At 35.1% G+C, this 13,589-nt stretch overlaps 1 protein-coding gene and 1 long non-coding RNA gene across 2 annotated transcripts in view; both read left to right on the top strand.

The window, feature by feature from the left end:
* The window catches only part of chn2 (chimerin 2), a 163,079-nt gene that overhangs the window by 91,421 nt on the left and 58,069 nt on the right, over positions 1–13,589 (top strand). The window lies entirely within an intron of this gene.
* Positions 3,573–9,627, top strand: LOC147840244 (uncharacterized). The gene is made up of 3 exons (XR_015511301.1): positions 3,573–5,626; positions 5,676–7,170; positions 7,221–9,627. It is a non-coding gene; the product is annotated as an uncharacterized LOC147840244 (long non-coding RNA).

Raw genomic sequence — 13,589 nt, 5'->3', positions numbered from 1 at the left:
CGTAAGAAACCCACGTGAACTCAATCTCCACACAGAAACGCCAACTGACCCAGCCGAGGCTCAAACCAGCGACCTTCTTGCTGTGAGGCAACAGCACCTACTGCGCCACTGCATCGCCTTAATAATATTATTAATAATATTAATGAGGATGATGATTGCTATTATTATGATTTTTATTATTATTATATTATTAAATAATCCACTATAAATATAACCGATTAACATATACTTTGTTTTTTTTGTTTTCACAAGCTTTGGATATGTTCTGTAAATTCCACTTTTAAATAATAGATCAATAGCTGTCGTCATGAGACACGGGTGTGTTCCAAATGACATCAATGTTTTCAAAATGCTCTAAGCAGGGAGCCCAACTGTGAACATGAAGATTGCTAAAACTGAACTGTAAAAATGCTAATTACAACTGTGATGACTTTAATGCTTTAAAAAAAAAATTATTCGAAGTTTAAATGTTAGAATGTTCCAAACGAATAGGGCATAGGGGAGATAACTGGGAATAGCACATAGCCTGGAACTATGTTTCTAACTACAGCTCCAGAGGTGTAGTTGCAAGCATACAAGGTTGCGACGCAGTTTGCGAATGTTCGTTAGAACGACGGATCTGGGAAACGCCAAATCAACAAACTATGTTTGTAACGACAACAACTTTAGTTGGCTAACCATGATTTTCGGAAATCCAACACTGATTGATGATGCCCCTGAAATAAACTGTCATCATCACAGTATGTTTAAAAAAACTATACAAAAATGAAATTTAATTTAATTTAATTGTATTTTATTTTATTTTATTTTATTTTATTTTATTTTATTTTATTTTATTTTATTTTGTTTTGTTTTGTTTTATTAAACCATTCTTGGCCATGCCACTATTCTGTATCTGAGCTTTTCAGTCAAGCACTTTCATGTTGTTTTATAAAACATGCTAGAAATTACTCAGAACACCCTTGCAACTGGATAACAACCACTTTAAGTACCAAAGCCACACACTATGAACTGCATAGTTACAACTTACAGTAGTAGACAACTATATTTACAAAACTGCTTCAAACTTTCAAGCTAGACTCTCTCAAGCCAACATCAAAGTTTGTCTTTAAACTTTTTCATCTAGTTTAATTAAATAGCCAAAAAACACAGCTGCTGTAATATTTGGGATTTTCTAAATGAAAATTTGATCTTGGAGAAAGCACAAAAAAACGCTCGAAAAAAAGCATGAAAGATAGAAAAAAAGAAAAAGAGAGACACAGAGAGAGAGAAACAAACAAACAAACAATACTGCACTTTGGTAAACCAGTGAATCAAAGAATACCACTGAGGAGTTCAGATGCAAAAACCTCTAAGTGCAGTCTGAAATTTGCATCGAAAATGAACATTTTGTTTAGCCTTCTGTGTTTATGTTAAGATATTTTAGTTTAAAGATCAGGAAAAGGACTTATTATTTGCAATAAATGTGCTATTATTGAACCTAAACACAGGATCCTGATAAAAATGCTCATTTTTGTGAAAAATTTTAGATAGCAGTTATGCCGTTTTTGCATCTGAACTCTTCAACTGTTAAAGCCATTATAAGACTAACAAATTAGATTACCACACAAAAGTAAAGGAAAAAAAAAAAGAAAAAAACTGATAACTTCAATACTTCATTTTTAAAAGCTGCAGTGCTGAAATATAATGTAAACAACAATGATAAATCACCACAAAGCTCAGCTCTAATTCTAATAACTTCGATCCATCACCAGCGAGTGGTTTTAAGTGGATCTTGCCAAGCTAGCAGAACACTTAAGCGATTACTGTTATTAGAGGAAAAGAGCCATGTGAACTCTGAGCTGCGCAGGTGACCAGAGAAAACACAGAGCTATTCATACAGGTTACCAGATAAAAATAAAGACACTGCCGTCACAGAAAGACACACCCCGGCTCTACACGTCAAATGGTTAGATGTGAGTAAATCAAGACAGTGATGGAGAAAGGATTTGAGGGTGTGTGAGGTCAAAGTAAAATCTCAAAGGAGACTACAATTACCCTAGAAAAATGTGCTTGTTAGTTTGACGATGTTGATGATGTTTCCATGCAAACGCATTTGCTAAGCCTTTTGAAGTGAAGCAATTACCATGAAAATTCCTAAAATGTGGATTCATCATTTATATTGTTAATACACAATGGCAGCTCATTAACATTTGAGCTGTTTTTGTACACTAAAATTAAAGCGGAATAGAAATAAAACCTAAAAAAAGCTTTATAAAACAAAAAAACGTTTCTTGTGTGGCTAACTAAATATACTGTAGAACTAAAATGACTACTGTAAATGACTAAAATAAAAAAAATTAAAGCTATTAAAAAATAGTCATTTTAATATGATATATGCAGATGCGATATTTATGACCCAGATGTGAAGACAATAAACAATGATTAAACATTCAAATGTGCTTTTAGAGTGAGATAACTGCAGAGCTGTGGCGTGTTTCCAAAAAACAATCATTAAACTAAGGTAACAAGTTTTAGTCGTTACAAACATAGTTTGTTGATTTAAAGTTTCCCAAATCCAATGAACATTCGCAAACTGCGTTGCAAACTTGTATCTTTGTACACTTGTATGCCTCTGGAGCTGTAGTTAGAAACATAATTCCTGAATGTGTCTTATTCCCATTATTCCCCCCTATGCCCTATTCATTTAGAATAATCTAACAATCTAACAGATAAACTTGGAATTATTGAAAAAAGCATTAAAGTCATCACTCTTAGGTGTAATTTGCTTTCAAAGTATTTTATAGTTCAGTTTTAGCAATCTTAATGTTTACAATTGTGCTCCCTTTGCAGTGCACTTTAAAAACATTGATGTCATTTGTAACACAGCCATGGCTCATGATGAAATCTATAGGTGACCAATTATTTAAAAGCGGAATTTATGTTACGTTTCCAAAGCCTTTGATAACAAATCACACATGAATGCTTTTATTTTTTGTAGGTTATTTATTAAGTATCTTATTAAGTATCTGTACTCTATATGACATGGGCCTGTTGGTTAGAACATTTCTGCAGTGGTTTGCATGTGTCAAATTGTAAAAGTAGACTTTTCAAAAAAATAAAAAATAAACTTTCCTACTTAAAAATAATAATTATAATATCATCATCAATACTAATATTATTTATATTTTTATTATTATATATATATTTTTTCATTTCCTAATAAATAATAAAAACTAAAATTCATTTCTTGATATATAGCCTCATTATTTATTTATTTATTTATTTATTTATTTATTTATTTATTTATTTATTTATTTATTTATTTATTTTTACGATTTATACACAATATTAGAATACGTGTTAGCTTTTGTAAGTGATTTTTGGTTATAACAGCCCGGCCATGTATATTGACCCTGTGAAGCTTGTGTGTTATAACAAAGACTATAGAACACAGAAGACGTGTCACACGTATAGTTTTGAACAGGGCAAAGTGTAACGTCAATATGGCAAATGAAGCCCCGCCTACTAGTACAGGAGTTAATCATTGATCGCTATAGACTGATGATTCTCTGGGGAAGGGGCTCGAACCAGACATGAGTTTCTGCAGATTTTGTTTGATTCGAATGTTTGGAAATTAAACTAAAGACACAGTTGTTTTGTAATTTTATTGATGATTTCTAATTTGAAATTTAATCGTAAACTTTGCAAGCAATTTTGGAGAATTTGATGTTTCCCCATTCAGACAGAATGCCCAATCATACTGCCCGAGAGGCGTTTCAAACATGGCCACTGAGTGAAATAGCTTGCCTTAATGGGTTATAATTAGTCTGGTAAAAGCCTAACTGCAGTGACCTTTGCAGGGGGTTTTGGGATTTGTAGTCCCAGTGCCTTCTTGTGGGTCTTGTGGGCACTCTAGGAGCCAGTTGCACCAGCCGTGCATAAGTTGAAATGTAGCCTATTGTGATGTAAAGGGACACTATGTTACAACTTACACACAACTAAATGTTTTTCTTTTGCACCACTGAAGTTAGTTTAAACGTAACATTACCTTCCCTTTAAATATTTATGGGAGACTCTACCCTTGTATAATGCTAGAATAAGTATGATAGCAAAAATAGTTCACACTGGCTGACAAAAGTCTTGTTGTCAATGCCAGTTACAAGAGCAACAAATAATAACTTGACTTCTAGTTGATCATTTGGAAAAGTGGCAGAAGGTTGATTTTTCAGATGAATCATCTGTTAAACTGCATCCAAATCATCACAAATACTGCAGAAAACCTATTGAAACCTGTATGAACCCAATATTCCTTCAGAAATCAGTCAAGTTTGGTGAAAGGAAATTCATGGTTTGGGGTTAGATTCAGTATGGGGGCGTGCGAGAGATCTGCAGAGTGGATGACAACATCTACAGCCTGAGGTATCAAGACATGTGTGCTGCCCATTACATTACAAACCACAGGAGAGGGCAAATTCTTCAGCAGGATATCATTCTTTATCATACTTCAGCATCCACATCAAAGTTCCCGAAAGAAAAAAAGGTCAAGGTGGTCCAGGATTGGCCACCCCAGTCACCAGACATGAACATTATTGAGTATGTCTGGGGTAAGATGAAGGAGGAGGCATTGAAGATGAATTCAATTGTTATTGTTATTTTGGTCAAATAAGTGTAATCTAGAGGCCTTTGCCTTTCATATAAGCCACTTCTGATACATAAACTTGGATAGGTGACAAGATAGTGTCAGGTAGTGTTCATAGAGGAGCTTGTGATGATGATGATAAAGTATGAACTCCCTCTACACACATACTACACATACACACATACACATACTTTTTTCGGTTTGTGTAAGAAGCAGTTCATTTTCTTTGAAGGAGTGCTTTGTGTTAATTGCATCCAGTCACAGCCATATCTCTCTGCAGCCCAAGACCGGAAGCTAAACAGGGCTGAGCCTGGTCTGTACCTGGATAGGAGACCACAAGGGAAAACTAGGTTGCTGTTAGAAGTAGTGTTAGAGAGATCAGCAGGGGGCGCTCAACCTGTGGTCTGTGTGAGTCCTAATGCCCCAGTAAAAGTGAAGGGGGCACTATACTGTCAGTGGGCGCCATCTTTTGGATGAGACGTTAAACCGAGGTCCTGACTCTCTGTGGTCATTAAAAATCCCATGGCACTTCTCGTAAAGAGCAAGGGTGTAACCCTGGGGTCCTGGCCAAAGTCCCCAAATTGACCCCTTATGATCATGGCCTCCCAATCATCCCCATCCACCATATTGGCTCTATCACTGTCTCTTCACTCCACTAATAGCTGGTGTGTAAAGAGTGCACTGGCGCTGTTAACCTGTGGCTGCCGTCGCATCATCCAAGTGGATGCTGCACCACTGGTGGAGGTGTAGAGAGAGAGAGAGAGAGAGAGAGAGAGAGACCACCCCCTGCCCACAGTAATGCAATGTAATCCACATTGCATTACATTACTTAAAATGAGAATTTCTTCATGACCAAATTGTGCTTCCTGTTCTGTTCACTTTCATATGTAGGTTATTAAAATAATTTGAAGTTTAATGTTTTGATAACTTCATGCTTATTTCACTTGCATTCAGGTCTTGTGTGCGCGTGTGTGTGTGTGTGTGTGCGCGTGTGTGTGTGTGTGTGTGTGTGTGTGTGTGTGTGTGTGTGTGTGTGTGTGTGAGAGAGAGAAAGAGAGAGAGAGACATCCCACGCAGAAGAATACAAACAAGGAAAGGAGGTGACCGCGAACCTAAGGTCGCATATACGGTATTCAGTTTCTGAATGGTTTAGGCACAAGCCAACAGTTTTTTGATGCTGTCTGAGCCTTACGTCATAACTTTTTTATTATGCACGGTAATACCGATATCAGGGTAAAATAGGGAGGAGGTTTGACGGTGTCAAAATTTGGATACCGCCCAAGCCTAACCTCCGGCTACATAATTCGCAGTTTCCAGAAACGTCCATGGGACTACATTTTCAGAATAAGCCTGTGTTGACTAATTTAACAACAGCTTGTATTTTTTAAGCCTCTAGTGAGTTTAGCAAGAACTTCTGAACAGCTGGTGCAACCTTTTTCTAATGATAATCGTTACACTATCTATGGCATTTTATTGAAATTGGTATCCCTATGACATAATGTGGAGGCTTTCTTGCTGGAATGTTAGCGAGTTATGCAATTTGTTTTGTGCATATTCACTTTTATGATTAGGATAACTTCTTCAAAGCTGAGTAGGGCCAGCTATACAGTCCTTCTGATTAAGTGCTTTTTAAGGTTGTCTTAAGGTTCACTTTGGGGGTACACTGGAAGTGCTACAAAAACTGTGTGTTTAAACATGTGATTGGATAACTGGAATAACCAGTGAACACATCTCGGAGCACACCCTCGCAAATGTTATTTTAGTTACTGTGAAATGACTGAGTCTGTCATCAAAATAATTTGGTTAAATTAACTAGAACTGTGTCATGAACATTAGACATTCACCTTTGAATGCAAGACGTCAGCAGATTTATGTGTCACAAAAAACTGAGACACGAGTCATTTGGAGAAAAAAAGAGCAATAGTCTTTAGCTGTACTTAAAGGCACAGTTCACCCACAAATTTAAATTGACTCACTATTTACTCACCCTCAGTGGTTCTAGATCTTTGTGAGTTTATTTCTTCTGTTGAACACACAAAAAAGATATTTTAAAGAAAGCTGAAAACCTGACTTTTTTGTGTGTGTAATTAAAGTCATTATGTAAGCAAGTTAAGAATAACTTGCTCTCCAATAACATATATCTATGGCCCTGAAATGAGAAAAAAATATAGGGTGGTGCAAGATTTTGTCCTTTGGGAACAGATTAGATTGTTGGAAGATGGGTGTTGCTATCCTGCCAACAAAATTAAAGAAGGTTGATGAATGAATGAAAGCAGAGCAGAAACAAGACCAACCCAGGCTCATACTGAAAATCTATCCCTATATATATTTCTGGAGAGTGCCAAATACACCCCAGGAGGTACGTTTTGTTTTCCAGTTTTTGTTTTCGCGAATCCACCAGAGGCCGCTGTGTACGACTTTTCAAATCTCAAATTTCTCTCACGAGTGCCATTCACGCCTGCCTGTCTCACTTGAACCATCAAAGGCCACTGTTGACTGACTGACTAATCATCTGACCCACCCTCCTCCTTCCCTAAACCCAACCGAGAGTTATTTAAAAAGCACAGATTGACCCAACCACCCACTTCCCTAAACCCAGTGTTTTCAAAAGCAATCCAGAAAAAGAAAAGCCCTCATGGCAGCCTGATTTTTTTTCCCACATTTTCAGATTTTACCACATTTTTACCCTGGTATTTACATATTGTTACATTTGTTTTGTCTTACCTCTTTTCTGGAACTGTTCTTTAACTTGAACGCCATCATCACAGTCAATTAATCTCTGTGTCTCAAGTCCACCAATGTACATGGCGAGCAAGTTGGACAAACATGTAACAGTGTAAAAGCCGTCCATAGGGAGGTAAGAGATCAGCTGGTAACACCAAAAAGAAAAAGTTTGCACTGGCACAAACATTCAGAGATATCGGAATTTCAATGTGCCCTCTAAAGTAAATTTTTTAAATTCTAAAGTACAAAAAAAATAAAATCTCTGGCTAATTAAATAAATGTAAAACAGTGTTGGGAGTTTTAACACTGTGAAAATAAAAGAGAAATTGTTTTGTAAAATGATTCTAGTTTCCTATACTGTTTCCTTGTTTTTTTACACTTGAGATATAATATAATGATATGATGTCTCCACTGTTTTTGTTTGCAATTTGCTTTTGTATTCAGGCTCATGAAAAATTACATCGAGATTTGTATTCATTGACCTATTATTGACTTCAAAATATAGATTTCTTTATTATTGTATCAGCTATAATCAATATTCTGGATGCATTTTCACAAATTTTTATTTTTATTTATGCAGTTTTCCTATTCTTTTTAAAATCGCAACTTTGTATGGAAGCATATCTACAGTTGCTATTCCAACAGACTTGACATGAGTTAAACAGTGTGTTCAGTAAATATAGCACATTTCTGTGTGTGTGTGTGTGTGTGTGTGTGTGTGTGTGTGTGTGTGTGTGTGTGTGTGTGTGTGTGTGTGTGTGTGTGTGTGTGTGTGTGTGTTTGTGTGTGTGTGTGTGTGTGTGTGTGCATCACATACAGTAGGATGTGATTTTGTACTGTACACACTTTATGTGTCCTAGTTCTGTCTGTCTCCTCAGCTGCAGGGTCTCTTCTGTCAATACAGTGGTCTCTAAAAAGAGACTAGGCCTTATTGTCTCCCTTTTGTTTCTTGCTTTGTGCCTCTTTCTTTAGGAGACAAGGAGACTTCTGCCTTAGTACAAAACGTGCAAGTCTTGCTCATGCACTCACACAGTCTGAGCGCCCCATCTCCATCTTCCCTTTTATCACTGTATGTGATTTCCCAGCATCCCTTTATCTTCTGTGACCCTCGCTTAGTTACTGTATTTAATCTGGATGCTGGTCTTACAAATACACTGATAGGTCTGATTAAATGGCTTGTGTTTAATCATTTTGACATCCGCATTGCTAGTTTGTAAATGTTTTGAACTACACTGAAAAATAAATAAAGAAATAAAGAAATAAACAAACAAACACATAAACAAATAAATAGTCAGTATATATATAGAAAAAATAATTTTTTATGGATGCTTACATATACATGAAAAGCCATTTTGCAGTTTTGTTATTTGTTTTCTTTTGAATTGTGCTGTCATCCAATCAAACAACGAATCTATTCATTAATAATCAATTTATTAATCAAGGTAAATCTTTAAAGTCTGGATGAAATTTAAGTTGCTGAGACTTTTATGTTAGTATGTTCATGTACTTCCAACTGAAATTGTATATTAAATAGGGGGTGGGGCTTTCTTTTTGCACAACATTAGTCCTCATAGCAAGCTAATAGAAAGAGGGTGTGGTTAAGAATATTGTGGTTGAATTTCAAATGCTGAATGGTCAGATCCAAAACCTTTTTTTTCAGTGAATTAACTTGCACAAATATTGTATACAGTTGAATCAGAATTATTAGCCCCCTGAATTATTAGCCTCCTGTTTATTTTTTTCCCCTATTCGTCACCTTAGAATTATAAGGTTCTATCTGACATTTTTGTCAAAATTCAGTTATTGACATATTCTTATTAAATGACGTCTTATTTACATTATGGGATGTTTTTTGTTTTTTATAAGTTGTTTACAACTTAAGACTTTTTTTATTCAGAAAAACAAATGTTATACACATACTGTTTGCTATGAAATGCAAAAATGTTGAAGCTCAATATCTCAAAACCATTCAGAACGCAGAGAGAACCTTATAACTCCAAAGTGACGAATTACTGTTTAACGGAGGAAGATTTTTTCAACAAATTTATAAACATGATAGTTTTAATAACTCATGTCTAATAACTGGTTTATTTCAGTTATTTCAGTTATTTCATGTCTTTGCCATGATGACAGTAATTAATGTTTGACTAGATATTTTTCAAGACACTTCTATACAGCTTAAAGTGACATTTAAAGGCTTAACTAGGTTAATTAGGTTAACTAGACAGTTTAGAGTAGTTAGGCAAGTCATTGCATATTGATGGTTTGTTCTGTAGACTATCAGAAAAAAAAAAATTGCTTAAAGGGGCTAATAATTTTGTCCCTAAAACGGTGTTTAAAAAATTCAAAACTGCTTTTATTTTAGTTAAAATAAAACAAATAAGACTTTTTCCAGAAGAAAAATATTATCAGACATACTGTGAAAATGTCCTTACTTTGTTAAACATCGTTTAGGAATTATTTAAAAAAGAAAAACAAAATTCAATGGGGGGCCAATAACTCTGACTTTAACTGTATATTTTAAAATATACTGCCTTGCAACATTATGGTCACAATATATTTAAGTACAATACATATCATGTATTTTTAAAGTATATTATTTCTATAATGAGTAATCATTTTAAAATACACACAATTTTATAGTAAAGTATTTATATTAGAGGCTTACACAAACAGTAAATTACTTGACTACTAAAACCTTGGTGTACTCTACTTTAAAACCTAATTTTCTAACATTCACAAACCATTTCAGCCTTATTTACCAAACTTTAGTCGAAAATGTCAATTAATAAACTCGTTTCACCCATAAATAAAAGATGGAAGCTATAATAAAAGCTACAATAAAAATTTATAGAGTAGGAGCTTCCAAAGGGAACTATTGATTCTCTTTAGTGTTAGGACTACAAACTAAACAGCTCTATATTGATTATATAAATCGCCATTATATTGGCCATCAGCTGCCTTGTGCCCTAGATATTGGCATAGGCTTTAAAAAACATCCACAAGAACACATGCTAACTGCCCTGTGCCCCCAGCACACACACAAAAAAAATGTGTCACTGTGGAGGTCAGCAGCAATAAAAACACACTAGTGCTTTTTTATATATACATTTATATATGCTTTTTTTTATTTAGCAACGCTCATTTCTTTACTAAACCAGTGTTGAGTAAGTAGTTCACAAAAATAATTAAGTGCTAACTATTAATTACATCATTCTAACTGCATTAAATTACAATTTTAATTACTTTGCAGAAAGTAACTTAGTTGCTTTGTAATTTAATTATGTGACTAAATACTAATCCATATAAATCTCAATCCATTTACAATAGAAAATAATGTAATGTAATGTAATGTACATTTATATAGCACATGTATCATTTATGGCCATACACCCAAAGAGCTTTACAATCATGAGGGGGGTCTCTCCACAACCCCACCAGTGTGTTGCATCCACTTGGATGATGCGACGGCAGCCACAGGACAAAGGCGCCAGTGCGCTCACCACACACAAGCTATATAGGTGTAGTGGAGATACAGTGACTACGTTTATGGACACCAATAATTCGATTTTTATTGCGATTAAGACAGCACTCTGATTAGGGCTCTATTTTGACGATCCATGCACAAAGTGCAAAGCACAAAGCACTTTTTGTAGGCACAGACATCCATTAGCCTATACATAATTAATTTTGTTTGTTAAGCACAAAGATTTGTTTCAAAACTATTTCTGAATTCAGTTCTAATTTCCAGCAAACGAATAAATGAACAATAATAACGAAGTGTGTTCAAAAAATTGAGTTATATCCTAATACACATGCTATGCACCATATGGTCTAAAACCTGACAGGTGGGCAAATCTAAGCTTGTTTTTTAATAAAACAAATATAAATATGCATATAATAAATAATACTGCTAATAATAATAACATTATACAAATCAAATTGTCATGAATAAACTGAAAAAGCCCCCCGAGTTGAAGAAGGCATGAAAGTATGGTTTTCATATTTATGTTGGCTAGAAAATAATGTTTTGTAATATTTTCATTCATTCATTTTCTTGTTGGCTCAGTCCCTTTATTAATCTGGGATCACCACAGCGGAATGAACCGCCAACTTATCCAGCAAGTTTTTACGCAGCGGATGCCCTTCCAGTCGCAACCCATCTCTGGGAAACATCCACACACACACACACAAACACACACACAAACACACACAATGGAGCCAACCCAATTCACCTGTACCGCATGTCTTTGGACTGTGGGGAAAACCGGAGCACCCGGAGAAAACCAACGTGAATGCAGGGAGAACATGCAAACTCCACACAGAAACGCCATCTGAGCCGAGGTTTGAACCAGTGACCCAGCGACCTTCTTGCTGTGACGTGACAGCACTACCTACTGTGCCACTACGTCGCCTTTGTAACGTTTTAATAATTTATATTTATATCATACATATATATATATATCCTTATTATATCCTATATATATATATCCTTAATAGTTTAATTATTTTTTATATGTAAAGATATTTGCGTATTGCTGTACATCCTGTGTGTATTAAGCAATGTGTAAGCGTGGTGCACAACTAATGTGCTCTGCGTTGGACTTTAGACTGGCTTTGTTCTGGTCTATTAAATAATCTGTTATAGTTTCTCAAAATAGCAAAGCGCCCACAATGCACCCCAACACGCCTCCTTTTTTAGACCAGAACGCCTATGGGCACACATTTGAGCGCAAATGCATTTACTATTTAAACAGCATGGTGCAAAAAGTCAAAACAACTCTTGCGCCGAGCTGAAACTAGCAAACAACAATAGCGTGGCATGTTTTGCACCGCATTGCGGCAGGTGTATGATAGGGCCCTAAGAGTTAACCATGTAAACAGCAATTTTTGATTAATTTAATCAGAAAAAGGTCATAATATAACTAAAGAGAAATCAAATTAAAACGCATCGAGTGCTGATTTTAGTTGCATTATTGAAATGCATTACAGACATGTAAACACCTAAATCGAATTATTACCGTCATGTACGACTTGCTGCTTATTGCAACAGAATACTCCACACACACACACACACACACACACACACACACACACACAAACCCATTCCATTCCATTGAGCGTGCGGTATGAACTTACATTGAAACAACACTCTTCCAGCAGTTCATAGTTGCATCCAATATCTCGTTTGTCAAAGAGGGCATGCAGTAAATGTTCGTGAATGAAAATGAAATTGCCAAATAAAAGTCGACAAATTCAAAATGAACACACAAAATTACATGAAACTCCAGAGGAAATGTGGATAGCGCAGTGATGCAATGACGTTAATCTAATTATGTGCTATAACATGTAAAACAGGATCATGAAAGTAAAACTCAAAAAGCAACTCACATAAACACCTTAGTCTTATTATTCTCTTAATTAGATTAAAGCAAATAATTCAAGTACTGATGTCCAGGTAAACGTATTCAGTAATGGAGCCAATTCAATGGATGGGGATGTTTGGGAGGCCATGATGGATAAGGGTCTAGAAGAAATTTGGCCAGGGCACCAGGGTTATACTCAAACTTTTTAGGAGAAGTGCCATGGGATTTTTAACGACCACAGAGAGTCAGAACCTCGATTTAACATCACATCCAAAAGACTAAACTAAACTGAAGATTTTTTTTTTTATTGAATTTTTTTAAAGGACCTTTTAGTTTTGTTTACAAAAAACATGTTTAAAATGTATACAATTTACAATTTACAAAACCCCCTTTTGAAAAATGAATTTTCATGCATTTCTTAGTGAATATAGTCAATAATTGTTGGTGCATTTAAACAAATAATTTTTATTAAACAGTTATATCCATTAACTTAAGAGTTTATGAATAGAAAAGTAATACATTTTAATTTAAATGAGTTATTGCAAACAACTTATGTTTTATGTTTCTCTTAATTTTTCCTGTGTATTAAAATTGTATTTAATATTGTCCCCTAACATATTAATTTGGGTAAAATAATGTTTGGACTCTGATCTTAAGTTTTTGTTAGGTTAGTTCCAGTTTTGGGTTTGTATGCATTCTATGTATCAAAACACAAAGGGCTCTATATTAACAATCTAGGCGCAAAGTCCGAAACACATGGCGCAAAAGCATCAAGTGCATGTCCGAATTAACAGGGATTAACAGGGTTGTGCTTATTCTCTTAATGAGTTATGGGTGTGTTTTATGCATAACATTCATTAAACCAATCAGAGTCTTAT

The sequence above is a fragment of the Danio rerio genome, chromosome 16 (assembly GCF_052040795.2).
Source record: "Danio rerio strain M-AB ecotype USA chromosome 16, GRCz13ab, whole genome shotgun sequence".
NCBI classification, from domain to species: Eukaryota; Metazoa; Chordata; class Actinopteri; order Cypriniformes; family Danionidae; genus Danio; species Danio rerio.
The sequence above is the reverse complement of the archived record's forward strand: the minus strand, read 5'-3'. Positions and strand labels throughout refer to the sequence as shown.